The 20901-nt window shown below is 45.3% G+C and overlaps 1 protein-coding gene across 12 annotated transcripts in view; it reads left to right on the forward strand.

Moving 5' to 3' along the window:
- Window positions 1–3095: 3095 nt before the first annotated feature.
- NLRC5 (NLR family CARD domain containing 5) overlaps window positions 3096–20901 on the forward strand; it is an 86434-nt gene continuing 68628 nt past the window's right edge. For 8 of the 12 annotated variants that reach the window (XM_049622178.1, XM_049622190.1, XM_049622187.1 and 5 more), the window contains exon 1: window positions 3097–3292. The gene's annotated coding sequence lies outside the window, so the exon portion shown is untranslated. Of the gene's footprint in view, window positions 3293–20901 lie in introns of all 12 variants that reach the window. The other 4 variants (XM_049622181.1, XM_049622188.1, XM_049622185.1 and 1 more) reach the window with 1 other exon arrangement.

Consider the following 20901-nt stretch of genomic DNA (forward strand, 5'->3'; position numbering starts at 1 on the left):
GGAAATGGTCTTGGGTAGACGGGGAGAGCTAAGCCCTATAGTAGCTTACGTCTTTTGTTTTTTTTTAATGTTTATTTATTTAGTTTGAGAAAGAGAGAGAGAGAGAGAGCATATGCACTTGGGGGAGGGGCAGAGAGAGGGAGGGAAAGAATCCCAAGCAGCCTCTGAGCTGTCAGCACCGAGCCCAATGCGGGGCTTGAACTCATGAACTGTGAGAGCCAAAATGAAGAGTCGGGGGTGCTCAACTGACTGAGCCACCCAAGCGCCCCTCAAGTACCTTATGTCTTACAGAAGACCCTAAAGAAAATCAGGAAACAGGACCAAAGGAAATAAGACCCCAGGATCCTTCCCTTGTCTCTTTCCGGGACCCGCCATTCTCCCTGAGTGTCTGTTGGGAAGGGGATCCTGGTGGTATGGCTTAAGGGGGCCGAAGGGGGCAGGAGAGCAATGGCCAGCAGGCTGTTCCCTGGGCCTTGGATTCCCCTCTGTGGACAGTCAGAGGCCACCCTGGGGCCTCTCTCAGGAGAGGTACCACACGAGGTGGGGAGCAAGATGAGAGATGTGGGTTGGGATGGACTTCATCACAGCCATACAGATGGATGCCTGCCCAGGCCGTAGGGTCCCCCGCCACATTGGTCACGTGAGTGCCCAGGGAGCACTCACAGTGGCTCTCTTGACGGGCATAGCAGGTTCAAGTCTGTCCAGAGCTGTTGGGGGACGCAAACCTCATGGGGAGGCACTCATTCACCTTTTAGGCTCTCCTCAGACAGAGCTGCAAATGCCTCTGACCCCCTAGCCACTAGGAGCCCCCGGTTCCCTTCCTTCAAGTCACCTCTTCCTACTGGTGGCCTTGCACGCTGATGGCCCAGCCAGAGCATGGAACCCTGTTTCTGGGTTGACCTGGAGAATATTACCTCTGCCATCACACAGGGTGGCTCAACCCACTTTAAGGGCACAGGTCCCCTACTGGCAACCTGGTGTGATAGAAAGAGCTGTGGGCTGGAAGGCTGGGACCCGGTGCAAGCCCAGCCCTGAGCCTCAGTTTCCCTTCCTATAAAATGGGGGCATTGGATTTGATGCTCTCCAAATTCTCCGACATTGTAGGATATGCATCCATATGAGGTGACGCTCACGGCGGAGTCTCAGACACCATTACTGGGGCGTGCCGAGGGGAAGGCCCCGAGAAGGCCCTGACAGCTTTCTGCTCCCTTCCCCACAGGGTACGTGCGCTGGCTTTGCTTTTCTTGTGAATATCTGCTTGCCCATGTGGCTTTGGGAGAGAGGAAAGAGTGGAAGCTGGAATGGCCCTGGCTGGGTCTCCTAGCCTTCCCCTTGGTCAGCAGAGAGCGTTTCTCAGACCCTCTCTCCCCTCCCCCACAGCGCTGGCTCCTTTCAGCCTCTTTGCCCACCCACCATCAAAGGTGCCGTTTCCTCTCCTGACCAGCTTCCCGCGTGAGTTGTCACTCCTCTGTTCCATGTGGTTCCAGTGCTGGACAGGACCTACGGGGGCACAAGGGGCTTCAGATCCTGAAGATGGCAGGGGGGGCAAGGGACCCTCACAGAGGTCTGCTTTCTGGTAAAAGAGAGGAGGACGGAGCCCCTAAAAAGTAAATCAGATGTTAACATGGAAGAAAAATCTCTCATAAGCATGTTTTCAGCTGGACCACCTTATTATGATCAGAGGTCTCTTCCCACCCTCAGGCTGTAGTACGAAAGGTTTCTATCATCCCGGTCTTGGGAGGCACTAAGGCTCCAGGAAAGATGCATGAAGAAAATCCCTCCTGCTACGTTGGCCGAATGGGATGGGGGAAAAAAAAAGCAAGACGCTGGCATGTGCAAAGTCCCTGGGGAAGAAGGAATCATGACAGACTCAGGAAACTTCATGGAGGCCGACGTAGTACAGAGAACAAAGAGCAGAGGGAGAGAGACGAGCTCAGGGTCCACATCATGAGGGTGCCGGAGGGGGCTGGCCTGTATCTTGATGGCTAGGAGGCAAGGGCTGATAGGGCGCTTGGCAGAGGGATGCCCCTTCAGGTTTGGGAAGATTTGTCAGGAGGCCACCATCTCCTGAGTCAGGTTCCTTCCGACCCCTGCTCTGTCCCCTCCAGTGCTCTCTTGGGCTGCTTTCTCTTTATCTTGGGGCCCAAAGCAAGGGTCAGGCTCACTAAGTTGACCAGGAGCACTCCTCGGGACTGTCAGGCAGTCCTTCTCGCAGGGTCAAGGTGGTTTCACAGTCCTTGAGCGCTGAGTAAAGGTATTTGGCCAGTAGTTGGAGAGAAGGGCATAAATCCAGGGGTGCCTGGCACTGATGTGGCTGTGCTCATGACCACCACCTTGCCGTACCCCCATGTTCACACCCTCACACACGTGGCCTGGGAGGCAGGGGGACAAAAGTGATGAGAGGAAGGCTGCTTGGCTGCAGGGCTGTCACCCGGGCGTGGGTGGAACCCAGGGATGGATGTATTCCCTGCAGGAGAAAGGGAGCTCCCTGTCCCGGGAGGGGTGCAAAAAGCCAGGAGGTTGTTAGTGGAGCTTTGGAAGGGGAGTCGGACCGCTCTCCCCACTGCCGTCGCCCCGTTCAGGACTGCTGCTGAGCCCCTCCTGGGGGAGCCAGCTCATCTTTCTGTCCGCCCAGTGCTCCCGGTTCCTTTCTCTTCCAGTCTCTGCCTGTGCCACTGGGGGCAGAGTCCTTCACCTCTCTCCGCTCGACCTCAGTTTGCGCATCTGTAAAACGGGGTCACGCTCGCATCTGCGCTTTAGGGTTCTTTTGAGGATTAGCGAAATTCCTAGATAGTGTTTGGCACCGTGTCAGAAAGCCAAAGGCTCAGTTCATAAGACCAATTGTCGCCGTTATTCCCTTCTCCCTCCTTTCATGGAGGGACAGGAGCCAGGCCGGGTGGGCTCCATCTCCTCGCGCGCCGCCACCATCTCCTCTTTCCCACCCCGTCCCCGCCTCCTCAGCGTCCCAGGAGAGCGGACAGTCGAACTCATCCCGGGGTCCTCCTGCAGCGCTCTGACCCCTTCGCGCGCGCGCGCGCCTCTGCCTCAGTTTCGCCTCCACGGAAGCGGCGAGCGCCCGCCGCGCCCCTCGGGGGTGTGCCCGGGTCCCGCCGCCCCGCCGGCGGCGCGCAGGAACGGCGGTGCGCCCCCGCCCAGCCGGCGCGCGCGTGGTCTCCGCACCTCGGGTCCACGTGATTTCCCGGCAGCGGCCTCCGGCTCCCGGCACTGCCCCGCAGCTCTCCGCGCTGGCTTTCAGTTTCGTGCGCAGCGCGCTGGGGAAGGAGCGCAGCCGGTGAGTAGCGAGCGCGCCCGGGGGCCGCGGCGCAGGCCGGGTGGGCGGCGCGGGGAGGTGGCGGTGCCCCGGGGCGCTGGGCGGGAGACCCCGAAGGTCGCCGGCTGGCCGGGTGGAAGGACTGACGGACGGGTGGACAGATGGGGCGCCCGGGGCCGGGCGGCGCTCCGCCTGCCGCCCGGAGAAGTTTGGGGCATTGGGTGCGAGCCGCAGAGGAAGGCAGGTCGGGGTTCCCCCCACCCCCCCACCCCCCCGGGGGACGCGGCTGCGCTCGCCTTTCTCAGCACCCTCCCAACGCCCCTATCACCTCCTGGAACTTTAACTTTTAATTGCTTTTTAAAGAATTAAAAAAAAAAAAAAAAGAATTAAAGATGTGGGAGATGGGTGGGGGGTGGACGAAATACATAAAGGTAATTAAGAGGTACCAAAAGTTTGCTTTGGATACACAAGATAAGTAAGTCCTAGAGACCTTCTGTACAGCATACAGCCTATAGTACACACACACACACACACACACACACACACACACATTAATAGAGGGCGAGAGGAAACTTTTGGAGGTGATGGTGGGTTTATGGCATGGATTGTGGTGATGATCTCACAGGTGTGTATTTTCTTGCAACCTCATCAGGTTGTATACATTAAATACACACAGCTTTTTCTGTGTCAGTCATACTTCACTGAAGTGTTTTACAGGAAAGCGGTACAAACTTTCAGTTACAAAATAACTCACGCAGATGAAAAGTAACGTGTATTGTAATGGTGACAAAGGGCAGCTGCGGGTGTACAGAAAGGTGGAATATCCAGGTCGTACACCTGAAACTAATATGACATTGTATGCCGACTGTACTTCGATAATAATCTCTTTTAAGAAGAATTACAGAAGCCACGCTGCTCATTACTCACAATTCAGTCTTTTTAGCCGAAAAATGCTTTTTTGTTACCATGCCACACTTACAGAATAGAGGGAACGCAGTTGGGCTGAGCCAGATGAGAAGCCTCATGTAACCACCACGCCAACCTTCTGCAGCCCATTTTCGTCTCTACCACACCTCATCATTTATCTTTTTAGTTTAGAGAGAAAGAGAGAGTGAGGGAGAAGGGGTGGGGGAGAGGGAGAGAGAGAGAGACTCAAGCAAGCTCCCCCCGCTGAGCGTGGGGCTCTGCCTGAAACCCTGAGATCATTATGACCGAAGTGGAAACCGAGAGTGGCTTGCTCAACCCGCAGAGCCACTCAGGCGCCCCTACCACACCTCATTTTGAAACAAATTTCAAACAGACATCACAGCATTTCAACCGAAATAGAATGTACTAAAAGATAAGGAATCTTAAAAATAATAACCACACCATCTGAAGACTGTAAGCATTTTAACAGTAATTTCTTCATGTCAAATTTCCCGCCTATTTCTAATGAACATTTTAACCCCATAGTAAGTGAAGACATAGGAACATTTTATCATCTGCTTTTTTGCACTTTATGTGGTTTTTAGACATTTTTCTCACTCAGGAAGTCAGGACATGGAGTTTGCTGAGGTGGCCGTTTGGGGAGGTATGGGAGAGATCCCTACCTATAAGTTGGGGATCCTTACATTTCCTTTTTAAAAGATTGGGGGTTTGGAGACTTAAAAAACAGTTTGAAGGGACACCTGGGTGGCTCAGTCGGCTCAGGCCCTGATCTCACGGTTTGTGAGTTCGAGCCCCATGTCAGGCTCTGTGCTGACAGCTCAGAGCCTGGACCCTGCTTCGGATTCTGTGTCTCCCTCTCTGTCTGCCCCCTCCCCAGCTTGCACGAGTGCTCTCTCTCTCTCTTTCTGTCTCAAAAATAAATAAATAAACATTAAAAAAACACAGTTTGAAAATCAGCACTTCCTAGTCTCCCAAACCTGGGGGTGGTGGGATGTGGGATGTACCCCAGGCCTGTACCGAGAGCCTCATCCCTCCAAATTGCTTTTCCTTCTAAGAAGCAATGAGCCCAGAAAGGCACTTGGCTGGGTCCCCCACTGGAGAACACAGCAGAAGGGAAAGCTGATTATTTTAGGGTGCATCCAAGCCTCTCTCCAGTATGCCTTCCTCAAACATGGCTGAACTCTAGTGCCAACTGGCCATTGATCGTGGCTACCTGCCTTGTCTCCATAGCATGGCACGCAGCTGGGTACCTGGCGGGGTAGGCGGGCAGACCAGGGCTCTCAGCACCTTGTATCTGCAGGGTGACCATGAACTAAGATCTCTCAGAAGCTCAGTTTCTTATCTGTGAAATGGGGATGATAATGTGTCCTGCAGAGGGTGCTTTAGATGAGATGAGACCTGCCCCAGGGCGTGGTCAAACCTCAAAAGCACCACACAAGCATGCGGAGTGCCATGGGTCCTTGATGAAGGTGGACGAGCAGAGGAGAAAGTCTCTGGAAGTGTTTCACAATTAAAAAAAAAAAAAAGTTGCAGAGGTGACTGGATGTTTGGCAGGCCAAGTAGTCTCTGCACCTACACCGCCCTGCTGAGGAAAATTCCACAGAACTCCTTAGTATGTTTATTCCTGTCTGTTATGGATTGAGTTGTGTCCCTGAAAAAGATATGTTGAAGTCCTAACTGACCCCCCCCGCCCAGTATTTCTGAATGTGACTTTATTTAGAGATAAGGTCGTAGCAGATGCCATTGGTTAGATGAGGTCATACCAGAGTAAGTGGGCCCTTAATTCGCTATGACTGGTGTCCCTATAAGAGAAGAGGTCAGCACACAGTGAGGTGACAGCCATGTGACAACAGACGCAGAAGTCAGAATGATGTATCTATAAGGCAAGGAGCCCCAAGGATTGCCAGCCACCTTCAGAAGCCAGAAAAGGCAAGGAAGGCTCTTCCCCTGGAGGATACTTTGTTACAAGTCTAGCCTAGCTAGGAAGAAAATTCATCATCCCCAAACCTCTCTTCTGCCTTCCACACAGAGTCGACTGAGGGTTAAGCAAATTGATACAAGTGCCAATACTTTGTAAAGACTTTTTTTTTTAAATGTTACTTATTTTTGAGAGAGAGGGTGGAGGTGGGGAAGAGGCAGGTGGGGGCAGAGGATCTGAAGCGGGCTCTGCGCTGACCGCCGAGAGCCCGATGTGGGGCTCAACTTCATGAACCGCGAGATCACCACCTGAGCCAAGGTCAGACACTCAACCAACCGAGCCACCCAGGCGCCCCGTAAAAACTTGTTGTAGGTGTTCTAAGGACACAAACTACTGGCGTCCTTTGCCAGGTCTATGTTTGTGTTGCTGGTAGCCCACAGGTCGTCTACCTTGGCTGAAATCTAGTCTGCAAGGAAAAGGCCCAGATGATTTGCGAAGAAACAAAGAATTGAAAAATTGATCACTTTGGCTGTGGGTGTAGGATTTCTAGAGAAGGGAAGATTTTGGGTCCCTCTGGTCACCCTGGAGAACATGTCTCTCCCACACACTGTACTTAAAACCATTGCAAAAGCGGTGAGGCAGACAAGCGCTTGGTTATATGTGGGACTTGTTACCTGTAAAACAGGCGTCCTTGTGTAACCTGCATGCTGTCTGGGGTACTTGGGTCCTTTAGAGCTGGGTGAAGTTGGCACGGACCCCCCTTCTGTTCCTTTGGGAAGCCCTAAGTGGTCTTTAGCTCTCTGTGAATCTGGAGGGTGGAGGTAGGTATGATCTTAGTTCTGGCTATCTCTGACCCCAGACTCTTCTTCCGCTCTGTGGACATCCTTTCTCCCTAGTGGACCAAGGCATGAAACCAGTCATTTTCCTGGGATAGGGGGATGAGAGGCCTGGGGAAATGTGAGTTCACTCATTTATGCTGCTTCCAGCCTGACTCTCTGTGATGGGACTCCTGCTCCATCCTTTGGGTCACTCCAGAGTCTTCTGGTAAATTCTCAGACTCAGGAATCTTCCCCAGAAAGGTTTTGTACAGCCCTTCTCGCTGAGATGCTCTGATGTTTGGCAAAGGAGAACTTCAAAGAGCCTTGAGAGAACATTGGCTTGACCTCAGATCGTCTCTGTTTTCCCTTTGGTTACTTCCAGTCTTTTTTCTATGTGTGTATATTCATATTTTTAAATAGACTCATATGTAAAAATATACATATACTTTTTAAATGTTTTTATGAGAAAGAGTGAGAAAAAGCATGAGTGGGGGAGAGGGACAGAGGAGGAGAGAGAAAGAGAGAAAGAGAGAGAGAGAGAGAGAGGAGAATCTTAACAGGTTCCATGCCCAGCACAGAGCCTGATGCAGGGCTCTATCTCATGACCCTGGGATCATGACCTGAGCTGAAATCAAGAGTCAAATGCTCAACCAAGTGAGCCATCCAAGTGCCCCTGGAATTATACCTTTTAAACTACAATGGAATTATATGTTACAGGAAAAGTACATCCTATCTCATTTTTTAAATTATTTCATTTTTTAGTAGCTAATACATTCATATAGTAAAATAATATAAAACCTACAAATAGGTATATAATGGAAAGTAACTCTCCCTCCCTCCTCTTTCTCCCAGCCACCTGGTTACTTTCCTGAAGGCAACCAATGTTATTAGGTTCTTACGTCTCCTTCCAAAGATACTTCAAGTGGGCCTTTACAAATATATATATATATGTGTGTGTGTGTGTATAAATGTGTATATATATATGTGTGTGTGTGTGTGTATGTATACACACACACACATATATTGTATATATACAAATATATATATTTTCTCCCCCTTCTCACGAATAGTGGTATGCTCTAGATAGTGTTTTTTATCTTTTTTGTTTTGGGGGAGGTTTTAAAAAATGTTTTATTTACTTTTGAGAGAGAGCACAAGCAGGGAAAGGGCAGAGAGAGAGGGGACAGAGGATCCAAAGCAGGTTCTGTGCTGACGGCAGTGACCCCAATGCAGGGCTCAAACTCAGACTGTGAGATCATGACCTGGGCCGAAGTCGGATGCTCAACCGACCGAACCCCCCAGGTGCCCCTTTATCTTTTTAAAAATGTAATGTAATTTGGAAATCTTCCCACATCACCACAAAACAAAAATATCTGCTTTTTTCTTCTTAGCGGCTAAATAGTATTTCTCTGTTATGGTTGTTCCACTATTAATCTAACCGTTATTGGGCATCTAGGGTGTTTCCTGTCCCTTGCTGTCCCTAACAGTGCTGTAGTGAATATCTCTGTTCAGTCATCATGTGTGCGTATTCTCACATATGCAACATTTGCAAGGCCAAAGGGAATATGCAGTTTGAGCTTTAATGAATATGGCAAATTACCCTCCTTACGTGTTGGACTAATGTTCACTCCCAGCAGCTATGCGTGAGGGGACCTGCTTCCCACACCCCGCCCCCCAAACACACGTGTTATCAAACTTTTCCATATTTGCAGACCTGCGAGATGAATAATGGTGTCTTTCCCCCAGTTTCTCTTATCTTTTCAAATATTTAAGTGTCATTTGTAGTTCTTTTTCCATCATCTGCCTCTTCGTACCCTTTGTCCACTTTCCACTGGGTTGTTGGTCTTTTTCCTACTTAGCTGTAAATAAAACCACTGTACATATTAAGGAAATTGGCTCGTTGTCTGTAATATGAACATACTGGAACTTTAAGTGGCCACATAGTTGTCCATAGAATGGCGGAACCATATCCACTTTTTTAAGCATTGGTCTTGTTTTCTTCTACTACATGTGGACTGTTTCCTTTCTTTTATATGAAAGACAAAATGTGACATTTTAAATTTTTTTTAATGTTTTTAAATTTATTTTTGAAGGAGAGAGAGAGAGACAGAGCATGAGCAGGGGAGGAGCAGAGAGAGAGGGAGACACAGAATTCGAAGCAGGCTCGAGGCCCTGAGCTGTCAGCCCAGAGCCCGACGCGGGGCTCAAACTCAGGAACTGTGAGATCATGATCTGAGCCGAAGTCGGACGCTCAACCGACTGAGCCACCCAGGCGCCCCCAAAAATGTGACGTTTTAATTCTTTCCACAGCCCCCCTCCCGCCCCCGCCCCAGATTCCTCTCAGGAAGGGAAGTATTTTGGGGAAAATACCTTGACAGGATTGGAGAGAGTGGGGCCTGGGTACAAAGTGGTCAGCAAGGACCAGGGTGTGGGGGATGGGACAGACTCTGCATGGAACATGTGAGTGGGGTGGGGGTACTAGGGGTGGGTACTGTATTTGCTCCTAAGAGAAGGGAGGAGAGGGAGAGAGGCTGGGCCACCCAGGGAGGAGACCCCCCAGAAACTTCTTGGGGGTAGGATGGCCAGAGGGCATTTTTGGTGGGGTGATGCCCCCTTCTCCACGTAAGGGGGGTACCGCCAGCACAGATTCCCACCTGGCTCTACCCAGCGATCAATTGCCCGCTCGGCACAAGTTTCTGTAACATGTTAGGTCCTGTGCTGGGCACTCGGTTACAGCCGACAACACGACAAAGTCTCACTGATGTGCCAACAGAAAAAAGGCAACGAACAATTGCACGGAGATGTGCGGTTGTGGAGAGGCGGTGACCGTGGTAAAGAAAGACTAGGTAGGCGAGGGGGTAGGTGGAGGGCGCAGGAAAGGTTGTGTGTGGAGACGCCAGGCGTGGCCTTCTCATGAGGGGCACCTGGGACAACTGGGGGGAGTGAGGCAGGGAGCCATGAACCATTATGGTGTCTGGAGGAAGAGGGAACCAGGCAGAAGCTGTAGCAAAAAGCAGAAAGGAGGAGGAAGAGGGGAGGGAGAAAGGGAGGGGAGGAGAAAGAGGAGAAGTTTAAAGTCCTCTGTGCTCACAGTGCTTCTTGTGAGTGAATTTTTTGCATGTAATTTAACAAAAGTCTGGACCTGCACTGGAGGAGACCTCATGACTACAGCCTCCCATCCCCTCCCCTGCGGGGAGACCTGGACAGACCCTAATCTTCCCGAGGCCACAGTATTCCAGGTGGGTTGGTGTCTGAGCCAGTGCATCTGTATCCGGAAAGGTGTCTGACATCCAGCGCTGTGATGACCATCCTGGCAGCTAGAGCTTTTCACATTCTGGATTATTTCCTTAGGCTATGTTCTCAACGTGGGCTTTTTTTTTTTAAGTTTACTTATTTATTTGGAGAGAGAGCAAGTGCTCTGGGGGGGAGGGGCAGAGAGAGAGAGAGAGAGAGGAAGCGAGAAAATCAGAAGCAGGCTCTGAGCACTGTCAGCGTGGAGCCCAATGTGGGGTTTCGACCCCATGAACTGCGAGATCATGACCTGAGCAGAAATCAAGAGTCTGCTGCTTAACTGACTGAGCCACCCAGATGCCCCTCAGGGTGGACTTCTAAAGGAATATATGGACTTTATGAAGTGAAAATACACATAACATAAAATTTGCCATCTTAACAATTTTAACCACTTAAAATATTCAGTGGTGTTATGTCCATTCACACTGTTGTGCAACCATCACCCCCATCCACCCCCAGAACTCTTCATTTTGTAAAACCAAAACTCTATGCCCATTGCCCAGTAACTCTCCAGCAACCCCTCCCCGGTCCCCAGCGTCACCACTCTACCTTCTGTCTCTAGGGATTTGATACTCGATGTACCTCATATAAGTGCAGTCATACAGTATTTGTCTTTTTGTGACTGGCTTATTTCACCTAGCATAATATCCTCAAGGGTTAGCCATATTGTATATTGCAGGATTTCCTTCGTTTTTAAAGCTGAATAGTATTCCTCTGTACGAATATGCCACATTTGGCTTGTCCGTTCCTCCATTGACGGACACTTGGGTTGCTTCCACGTTTTAGCTGTTGCAGATAATGCTGCTGTGATCATGGGTGTACAAATATCTCTTTGAGACTCTGCATTCAGTTCTTTTGGGTGTATGCTCAGAAGCAGAATTGCTGGGTCATATGGTAATTCTGTTCTTAGTTTTTTGGGGGAATCACCATCCTGTTTTCCACAGCAGCTGTAGCAGTGCTCAGGCATTCCAATTTCTCTACGTCTTCGCCAGCACGTGTTGTTTTCAGTTTTGTGTTTTTTGTTTTTTGGTTTTTTTTTTGATAGTAGCCATCAATGGCACTTACTGGCCATTCATAGGCCTTTTTTGGAGAAACATCTCTTCAAGTCCTTTGCCCAATTTTGAATTGTTTCTGTTGTTCAATTCCAGGCATTTAGTTTTGTTATTGAATTTTAGGCATTCTGTATATATTCTGATGATAAATCCCTTATCAAATATATGTTTTTCAAATAATTTCTCCCATTCTGTGGGTTGCCTTTTTACTGTGGGGCTAGTGTCTTTTGATGCACGGAAGTTTTAAAATTTTCATGAAGTCCAACAAAAGTAAAATTTTGTGAAGTCTAAGATATATATTTGGTTACCTGTGCCTTTGGGATCATATCCAAGAAATCATTGCCAAATCCATGGTGGTTCAGCTTTAGTCCTATGTTTTCTTCTAAGAGTCTTACTGTTTTGAGTCTTGTAGTTAGGCCCTTGACCCATTTTGAGTTAATTTTGTATGTGGCATAAAGTAAGGGTCCAATTTCATCCTTTTGCGTGTAGATGTCCAGTTTCCCCAGCACCATTTTTTGAAGACTTCCCTTTCCCCATTGAATGGACCTGACACCTTTGTAAAAACTCATTTGGCCATATATGCCAACGTTTATTTCTGGGCCTTCTATTCTATTCCATTAGTCTATACAGTTAACCCTTGAACAATGTGGGGGTTAGGGGTGCTGACCTCTGGGCAGTCAAAAATCCGTGTATAACTTTTTGACTCCCCACCTACTGATGGCAAACTGTTGACCAGAAGCTTTACCAATAGCATAAGCAGTCGATTAACACATATTTTGTATGTTATATGTATTCTATACTATATTCGTATGATAAAGTAATCTAGAGAAAACAAATGTTAAGAAAATCACGAGGAAGAGAAAATATATTTACGGTACTGTACTGTACTGTAAATTGATAAATTTTGTATTTATCGAAAAAAATTCTTGTAGAAATGGACCCATGCAGTTCAAACCCATCTTATTCAAGAGTCAATTATATGTCTATTTTTATGTCAATACCACATTGTTTTGATTTAGTTTGTAGTAAGTTTTGAAATCAGAAATTATGAGACCTTCTTTTTCAGGATTTTTTTTTATTTTGGCTATTTGGGGTCCCTTGAGATTCCATATGAGATTCCATTTTAAGATGGGTTTTTCTGTTTCTGCAAATCACATCATTGGGGTTCTGGTGGGAATTTTCTTGAATCTGTAGATTGCTTTGGATAATATTGACATTTTAATGTTATGAAGTCTTGCATTCCATGAACCTACAATGTGTTTCCATTCATTTATGCTTCTAATTTCTTTTGGTAATGTTTTGTAGTTTTCATTGTACATGGTTTTCACCTCGTATGTTAATTTTTAAGTATTTTATTATTTTTGATGCAATTGTACATGGAATCATTTTTGTAATTTCCTTTTCAGATTCTACATCGTTTGTGACTAGAAATGCAACTGACTTTTGTGTGTTGACTTTATATCCTGTGACTTTGCCAAATTCATGCATTAGTTCTAATGGTTTTTCTGTGCAGTCTAGGATTTTCTACATGCAAGAATATTGTATATCATCTGCAAACAGATAATTTCACTTCTTCCTTTCTGATTTAGATGCATTTTGTTTCTTTTTCTTACTTAATTTCACTGGCTAAAAATTCCACTACTATATTGAATAGAAGTGGGGAAAACAGACACCCTTGTCTGTTCCTTATTTTAGAGGAAAAGCTTTTAATCTTCCACCACTGAATATAATGTTTCCTGTGAGTTTTTCATTCATGGATTTTATTATGTGAAGTTTTTCATTCATGGCTTTTTTTATTATTATTATTATTATTATTATTATTATTATTTTATTTGTATTATGGCTTTTATTATGGCTTTTATTATGCTTTTTATTATTTTTTGAGTTTTAAAATTTTTTAGTATTTATTTATTTTTGAGGCGGGGGAGGGGAGGAGAGGAGCAGAGAGGGAGACACAGAATCCGAAACAGGTTCCAGGCTCTGAGCTGTCAGCACAGAGCCCAATGTGGGGCTTGAACCCACAGATTACGAGATCATGACCTGAGCCAAAGCTGGATGCTCAACCGACTGAGCCACCCAGGTACCCCCTTAGTTTGTTGAGTTTTAAAAAAAATAATGAAACCATGTTGAATTTTGTCAAATGCATTTCTGCATCGATCGAGATGATTATGTGGGGGTTTTTTCTTCCTTTTGTTGATGTGGTGTATTCCATTGATCAATTTTCATGTGGTAAATCATCCTTGCATTCCAGGAATGAATCCCACTTGGTCATGGTGTATAATCCTTTTAATAGGCTTCACATTTGTCTTGCTATTATTTTGAGTATTTTCACATTAATGTTTATAAGGAATATTAGTCTGTAGATTTCTTATAGTGTCTGTATCCTGGCTTTGGTATCAGGGTTATGCTGACCTCATAAGTATGTTAGGAAGTGCATCCCCCTCTGCAATTTTTGGAAAAGTTTGAGAAGAATTGGTATTAGTTCTTTAAAGGTGTGATAGAATTCACCAGTGAAACCATCAGGTCCAGGGCTTTTCTTTGTTGGGAGACTTTGGATTTCTGATTTAATCTCCTTATTAGGAGATTACAGGTCTATTCAGATTTTCTATTATTCATGAGTTAGTCTTGGTAGGTTGTGTGTTTCTAGAAATTTCTCCATTTTATCTAGGTTTCCCAATTTGTTGAAATATAACTGTTCATAGTACTCTCTTATAATCCTTATTATTTCTGTAGAATTGGTAGTAATGCTACCACTTTCAATTATGATTTTAGTAAATTGAATCTTCTCTCTTTTTTTCTTTATCTTTCTAAAAGTTTGTCAGTGTTGTTGATCTTTTTTAAGAGCCGACTTTGGTTTCATTGATTTTTCTCTATTGTTTTTCTGTTCTCTATTTCCAATACTTCTGCTCTAATATTTATTATTTCCCCTTCTCTGCTGGTTTTGGTTTCAGTTTGTTCTTTTTCTAGTTCCTCAAATTATAAAGTTAATCTGTTGATATGAGACCTTTCTTGTATTTTAATCTAAGCATTTATTTAACACTGCCTTCACTGGATCCCACACATTTTGGTATGTTATGTTTTTATTTCATTTATTTCTAAGTATTTTCTAATCTCTTTTGTGATTTCCTATTTGCTCTATTGGTTAAGTGTGTGGTTTAGGGGAGTCTCAGTGGTTCAGTTGGTTGATCATCCAAGTGTGGAGCCTGCTTGGGATTCTCTCTCTCCGTCTCTCTCAACCCCTCATCCCCTCCTCCCTCTTCCCGTTCTCGCTCTCTCTTATAGTAAATACACTTAAAAAAGTGTGTGGTTTAATTTTGACAATTTTGTGAATTTTCCAATTTTCTTTGTTATTGATTTCTCTTCATCTCATGGTCAGAGAAGATACTTTGTGTGATATCTATCTTTTAAAATCTATCAAGACTTGGGGCGCCTAGGTAGCTCAGTCTGTTTAAGTGTCTGGCCCTTGGTTTCAGCTCAGGTCCTGATCTCATGATTCATGAGATCAAGCCCCATCTTGGGCTCCACTCTGACAGCTCGGAGCCTACTTGGGATTCTCTCTCTCTCATACACACACGCACACACACACACACACACTCCCTCTACCCCTCTCCTGCTCACACACCCACACACTCTCTCTCAAAATAAATAAACTTTAAAAATAAAATCTACTGAGACTTAATGTGTGGCCTAAAATATGGTCTATCCTGGGAAATGTTGCTTGTGCACTTGAGAAGAATGTGTATGCTGTTGTTGGGTTGAGTGTCCTATATATGTCTGTCTAGTTGGTTGATTGTATGCTTAAGTCCTCTATTTCCTTATGTCTCTTCTTCTGGTTGTTCTGTCCATTATTGTGAGTTGGGCATTACCATCTCCAAATATTACCGTAAAACTGTCTATTTCTCCATTTTGGTGGTCTGTCGTTAGACAATTGTCGACAATTGTCGTTACAATTGTTACATCTCCTGGCTGCGTTGAAGCTTTTATTATTATATAATGTCCTTCTTTGTCCCTTATAACCGTTTTTGTTTTAAAGTCTATTTTCTGTGATATTAATATCGCCATTCCTACTCTCTTTTGGTTATTATTTGCATAGAATATCTTTTTCCATTTTTTTACTTTCAATCTGTTTTTGTCTTTGTATCTCAAGTAAGTCTCTTGTAGGCAGCATATAATTGAATCATGTGTTTTTATCCATTCTGCCAATCTCTGTGTTTTGTTTAGAGAGTTAATCCATTTACATTTAACATGATTACTGACAAAGAGGGACTTATTTCTGTCATTGTACTATTTGTTCTTAATATGCTCTACAGCTTTTTTGTCCCTCACTTCTTGCATTGTCTTCTTTTGTGTTTAGTTAATATTTTGTAGTGAAATGTTTAAATTTTTTCTCAATTTCCTTTTGTCTATATTCTATAGCTTTATTCTTTGTGGTTGCCATGAGAATGACATTTAACATCCTGAAGTTACAACATTCTAATTTGATTTTATAGTAGCTTAACTTCAGTAGCATACAGAAACTCTGCTTCTTTACAGCTCTGTCCCTACTCCTTTTGGTTGTTGATGTCACAAAATTACAACCTTATACATTGTGTACCCCAAAACATAAACTACTAATTCCTTTAAATATATTAATTTCCTAAATTATGTAGAAAACAAGATTTAGAGTTTCCAACCAAAGTTACAATGATACTAGCTTTTACACCAATAATTGTTTTTCTTTAAATATACTAGACTCTTAAATCCTGTAGAAAGCAAAAAGTACAATTACAAACCATCATTACAATACTAGATTTTATAATTGCCTATGTATTTACCTTTGTTTCTCCATACAGCTTCAGAATAATGTGTAGCATCTGCAGGACTTCCTTGAGCATTTCTCGTAAGGCAGGTCTAGTGGTCATAAATGCCCTCAACTTTTGTTTATCTGGGAATGTCATGATTTCTCCCTCACTTCCAAAGGACAGTTTTGCCAGATGCAGGGTTTTTCGTTAATAGGGTTTTTTTTTTTTCCTTGTATCACTTTGAATATATCTGCCCACTGTCTTCTAGACTCCCAAGTTTCTGATGAGAAATCTACACATAATATTATTGAGAATCCCTTGTATGTGATGGTTTGCTTCTTTCTTGCAGCTTTCAAGATCCACTTTGGGTTTTGGCTTTTGAAAATATGATTATCATGTGTCTTGGTTGGATTCCTTTGAGTTCACCTTACTTGGAGTTTGTTGCACTTCTTGAATGTTTATATTCACGCCTCTCATCCAATTAGGGAAGTGTTCCACCATTATTTCTTCAAATATTCTCTCTGCCCCTCTTTTTTTCCCCCTCTTCACCTCTGGGACTCCCGCAGTGTGCATGCTGGTCCACTTAATGATGTGCAGGTCCCTTAGGCTCTGTTTGCTTTTTTTCAATCTTTTTTCTTTATGTTCATCAGCTTCGATAATTTCCATTGCCCTGTCTTTAAGTTTACTGATTCTTCTGCCTGTTCAGATCTGCCTTTGAATCCCTCTAGTGAATTTTCCATTTCACTAATTGTACTTGTCAGTTTCAGAATTTCTTTTTGGTTTCTTTTTATCTCTTTATTGATTTTTTTTTCATTTTGTTCACATATCGCTTTCTTGAATTTCTGCACCTATTTCTTTAGTTCTTTGAGCATTTAAGACAGTTTTTTAAAGATTTTATTTTTAAGCAATCTCCCCACCCGGTGTGAGGCTGGAACCAACAACCCCAAGATCGAGTTGCATGTTCCACTGACTGAGCCAGCCAGGCTCCCTTTAAGACAGTTGTTTTAAAATCATTGTCTGAGATATCTGCCATGAAGTCTTTCTCAGGGAGAGTCTGTTGGTGTTTTTTTTCCCCCTTGAATGAGTCATACTTTCCCGTTTCTTCGTATGGTTTGTGATTTTTTTGGTTGAACACTGGACATTTGAGTATAATAATGTGGTGTCTCTGGAAATCAGATTCTCTCCTTTCCCCAGAGTTTTCTGGGATTTTTGTTACTGTTTTTGGTTATCATTTGTGTGTGTGTGTGTGTGTGTGTGTTGTCTTTGTGCTGACGAGCAGTCTGAGGTGTAAATCTAATGTCTTCCTGTGTTTTTGCTGAGGTTTCCTTGGGCATATGTGGTCACTTTCTAATTTTCTCCTTATGTACAGATTCTGTGTCCTAGTCTTTAATGTCTAGCTCCAGAAAGGGGAGAAGGGAAAAATAATGGTGGGATCAAAGGGGTCTAGCCCTTTAAATCTCCTAACAGTTTAACTGGAGGGAGAGGATTTTGCAACAATGAGGGGAGGTACAACAACAATGACTACCTGCCTTTTTTTTTTTCTGCACCTGTGATCAGAAGCAATAATCAGCAATCAGAGCACAAATCTCCAATATTTGGAGGACAAGGTCCTTTTTACTCACCCTGATTCTTCCAGGCTGTGTGCAGGCTGCTTCAGGAACATATGCACAGCTGTCTGACATGAGACCAGGTTTGGGGTATGGAGAGCCGCTACTGTGCTTAGAGCTGGAATTGACCAAAATTAACCACAATTTGCCACCCAGGCCTTCCCCTGGAAGCGGAAAGTCTTCTTCAAAGACTTCAGAGCTCCCCAACAATTCCATCAGACAGATTGTGCCCGTGCAAGTGTTGTCTAGGTGGGGAGAGAGAGTCCTGGTGCTTCCCACTCTGCCATCTTCCAGAATCCTCTCCTTGACCTTTATTTTTAAATTGTTTGTTTCTAAATTTCTCTCCTGTGCAAATGTAGAGGCTGCAGGCAGCTGGGAAATGGCATGATGCCCCAACACCCATGTCCTTGGTGGAGGGATAGAGCCTGTACCGTCACCCAATCCCCATCAGTCCTTTGCCTTGGTGATTCTTTCCGCTCCTCATGGCAAAATGGAGGGAGCATTCCAACCCTGGGAAGCTGGTCCTCTGAGGCATTTGGATCTTGTTGTAAAGAGAAATAATTTGCTACTTATGTGTCTTCGTGGTAGTCTCTTTCCTGAGTTCTTAAGGGTGTCCTGCGTATTGCTGGGCCTCAGCATCCTCCTCTTGAAATGGACAGGTCAGTGTTGCCCCAAAGAGAGACATATCCAGTAGGAGTCAACACGATTATTTTAGGAGGTGTGCAGTCAGGGCTTTCATGCAAATTGAATCATAAAGTGAGAACATTGTCATCTTTTCAGTTCTCATTAATCCTTCCTGATTAGTCAAGGAGAAAGTCTCCGTTGGTGCTGAATTAGTGCTTCTCACACTCCTGGTCTCCTTTTCAGCAACGGGAGTCCAGGCCCCAGGTCAGAGCCCTGGGCAGGTGGTAACTTCTTCTAGTTCAACAGCACCATTTTTTTTTTTTTGAGGGTTATCTTCTGTTCATGGTGAGCCATAGTTTAGAAATAAAGTTAAATGGGAGATGATTTTTAGAAAAGTTTTAAAGAAGTGACATTCTTCTGATTCTCGGATCAGGCAAAAATGTCCTCCACTATGGGTAAAGAGTCATAGAAATTGTATGCCTCTCCCTAATGGGTGAAATCGTGAGATATAAACTTTAAGTTTTATTTTTGCAATGTTTAGGACTTCTTAAGTGACTGGTTATTTTTTGTAAGCAGAAAAATAGTAAAGATCTATGGAAATGGGAATTTCCTTTGGAAAGAAGACCATTCGTTGAAGGTAGTATGGTGCTTCAGTTAGTAAAAAGTCTCTGGATAGGTCTTATTTCACCCATTTATTTAAAAATTGTCCGTTTTTGGGGCGCCTGGGTGGCGCAGTCAGTTAAGCGTCCGACTTCAGCCAGGTCACGATCTCGCGGTCCGTGAGTTCGAGCCCCGCGTCAGGCTCTGGGCTGATGGCTCGGAGCCTGGAGCCTGTTTCCGATTCTGTGTCTCCCTCTCTCTCTGCCCCTCCCCCGTTCATGCTCTGTCTCTCTCTGTCCCAAAAATAAAATAAAAAACGTTGAAAAAAAAATTAAAAAAAAAAATAAATAAAAATTGTCCGTTTTTCACTGAGGTATAATTAACATAGGACATTATATTAGTTTCAGGTGGACAACTTAATGATTCAATATTGATATATATTGCAAAATGATGTCCACAATAAGTGACATCCATCCCTACCCATAGTTACAGAAAATTTTTTTTCTTGTGTTGAGGACTTTGAAGATCGGTCTCTTAATGATTTTCAAATATGCAGTAGAATATCATGAACTGTAGTCATCCTGCTGTGTATTATATCCTCATGATGTGTTTATTTTATAACCAAAAGTCGGTACCTTTTGATTTCCTTCACCCATTTTGCCCACCCCCGCCAGCACTCCTTGGCAACTAATCTGTTCTCTGGATCTTTTGGTTGGTTGGTTGGTTGGTTGGTTGGTTGGCTGGCTAGGTTTTTTTTGTTTTTGTTTTTTTTTAACTCCATGTGTGAGTGAGATCCTATGGTATTTCCCCTTCTCTGACTGACTTTGTCCCGCAGAAATTCCAAAACTAAATTCCTTTGGGATTCTCACCAAAGGATGGTTGGAGACAAAGAGGGGATTTCCAGACCTTGGCTTCCTTTCCAGTTTGGTGGAACTGTGCTGAGCCTGGGCCTGTGTGAGAGCAGCTGGGAGAGCCACAGAGCCTGCCAAGGAACAGGCTGGAGGCGGAAGTGTTAGTCATTGGGGGATACCCACAGGGTTTCGTCTAAATACGGCTGTCTTGGTGGCTTTCCTGTCCCCAACCTTTCAGAGGGCAAGACTCACTTGGGTCTGGTTTACTGGAGAAGCAGGGTGCCAAGTGCAAGGGAACACAGAACCAGTCTCCCCCAGCTGGGAATGGAGAACTGGTGTCATCGTGCCTAGAATATTAGTTCCCAAGCTTGTCAGCACATGAGAATCACATGGGGAGCTTCCAGAAGTACCGATGCTGATGTTCCACCCCTAGAGACAATGCTGGTATTGGCCAAAGGGTGTGGCCCTTTGGAATTTTTGAAAGCACCCCCCCCCCCTCCATTATTCTAACGTGCAAAAAAATTTGTGAACTCCTGACGTGACCTGACAGATCCCAGGAGAGCCTTCTGGAGGCCCAGGAACATGTTGGGTAAAAGCCTCATGGAGGCGTCACCAGCCACTTCATGTGGGTGCTGGGCCCAAGCTGCCAGGGCTGAGTAGGAGAGGCAAGGCCACTACCTGGTCCCCTGCTGGCTCTAGGGCACCCCGATCCCAGAGGAGAGCTCAAGCCTTTTGAGCAGGAAGGTGGTGGGGGTGAAGGAGGTGACTTAAAGCCTAGTGATACGGGCTGGGACCCAGATTCCCCAGTTTGCAGTGAGGAGGAGAGAGGCCTCGTTGGATTTGGGACAGGTACCACCCAGGCCTGAGGGCCAGGGTGTAGGCTTGGGCTGCTCCACCCTCTCTGGATCCCTCCCCACCCCCGACGCGTGCACCCCACCCCCTAGAGGGGCTGCAAGGCCAGGAGACCTTTGTTCAACTGCTGGCTCTCTAGAAGTGGCCTGGGCAGATCCCCTCACTGCTGGGAGCCTCAGTTTCTGCATCAATAAAGGCCTGTAACTGAGTTTAAGTCCTGGAGGAGCCTGACATTGTGAGGATAATGAAGGGTGGTTTTCAAAGGAACAGTCACCCCCACATCCTCATCCCCCAACAGGGGTCCTGTGT

The sequence above is a fragment of the Panthera uncia genome (genome assembly GCF_023721935.1).
Source record: "Panthera uncia isolate 11264 chromosome E2 unlocalized genomic scaffold, Puncia_PCG_1.0 HiC_scaffold_19, whole genome shotgun sequence".
Classification (NCBI taxonomy): domain Eukaryota; kingdom Metazoa; phylum Chordata; class Mammalia; order Carnivora; family Felidae; genus Panthera; species Panthera uncia.